This window comes from Salvelinus sp. IW2-2015, linkage group LG26 (assembly GCF_002910315.2).
Source record: "Salvelinus sp. IW2-2015 linkage group LG26, ASM291031v2, whole genome shotgun sequence".
NCBI classification, from domain to species: domain Eukaryota; kingdom Metazoa; phylum Chordata; class Actinopteri; order Salmoniformes; family Salmonidae; genus Salvelinus; species Salvelinus sp. IW2-2015.
This window is the reverse complement of record NC_036866.1, coordinates 28,102,576-28,104,009: the sequence shown is the minus strand read 5'-3', so window position 1 is coordinate 28,104,009 and position 1,434 is coordinate 28,102,576.

The following is a 1,434-nucleotide window of genomic DNA, read 5'->3' as shown; positions in this document are numbered from 1 at the left end:
GGTGATGGTGGGTGATGAATGGCAGTACAACAGATCCCACAGGATCTTGTCACAGTATAACTGAGCATTCAAAATCACAATCCACAAAAAGCAAATTGTCCATAACTTGTTGGAAGGTGAGACTGGGGCCTGACTGTATGACTCAGTGCTTCTGCTTCCTWTAGGGAACACAATATTTGGTGTATACTTGGCATGTAGGCTTCTCACTTATGGTTGGCACAAATCTGGATTATGGGGGAGGGGAATGGGCGGCATATATGCAAATTAAATACTGTTGAATTTACAGTAGTTTMAAAAAAAACTGTAGTGTTTTCGTGGACATTACTGYAGTATCTACTATGGTATTCTACAGTATACTACACAATTATATAGAAAGTACTACACATGATCGAAAGGGATAGTACAGTATACTACAATTCACTACATAATTCTATAGTAAGTACTGGAGTATTCAATAGTAAACTGTAGTATTTGTTMATGCGRGACGTTTCCAAAACTGTTARGTTTACRTTCATTCTGAATATATGTTTCCAGGGATATACAACATTCTGAAATATAATGTAGATATCTTTGTTGAAAATAATCCTATATTTCTCATCGTGATAAACGTATTTTACGATATTTTATGTATTGCCTTTCAAATCAAATCAAATGTATTTATATAGCCCTTCGTACATCAGCTGATATCTCAAAGTGCTGTACAGAAACCCAGCCTAAAACCCCCAAATAGCAAGCAATGCAGGTGTAGAAGCACGGTGGCTAGGAAAAATTCCCTAGAAAGGCCAAAACCTAGGAAGAAACCTAGAGAGGAACCAGGCTCTGAGGCCTTCAATATCAACTCCAATATCAACTCCAATTCCAAATGNTCCCTAGAAAGGCCAAAACCTAGGAAGAAACCTAGAGAGGAACCAGGCTCTGAGGCCTTCAATATCAACTCCAATATCAACTCCAATTCCAAATGTTASTCCGTTATAATGGCTTACAGAACAAATAGCTAAATGTARACCTATCCCATCTTTGCTAAATACGTWAAATTTKAACCAATTTGTAGTCCACATTGCTCTAAGTAATCGCACGGCTTCAGTAGCATTCACACTGATATAGGGGCTAGGCCTAGTGTAAGATGCATTATAGCTGAGCATTATAGCTGAGCATGGACATGCCACACACTGTCAATTATTGATTAGGCCTAAAAAAGAGAATGRATAATTCRAATCAAATTCTAAACTAAACAACAACTTGTTTTAAACAGGTCATGTCACACTTAACAGGCACCATCATTACTCCCCCGTGGGGCAGATCATGTTAAAACAGCCCAGACTACAGGGGGTTTTATGCACGTCTAAAACGGGACCTGCCTGGCTAAAATAATGTGGACCTGCCTGACTAAAATAATGTGGACCTGCCTGACTAAAATAATGTGGACCTGCCTGG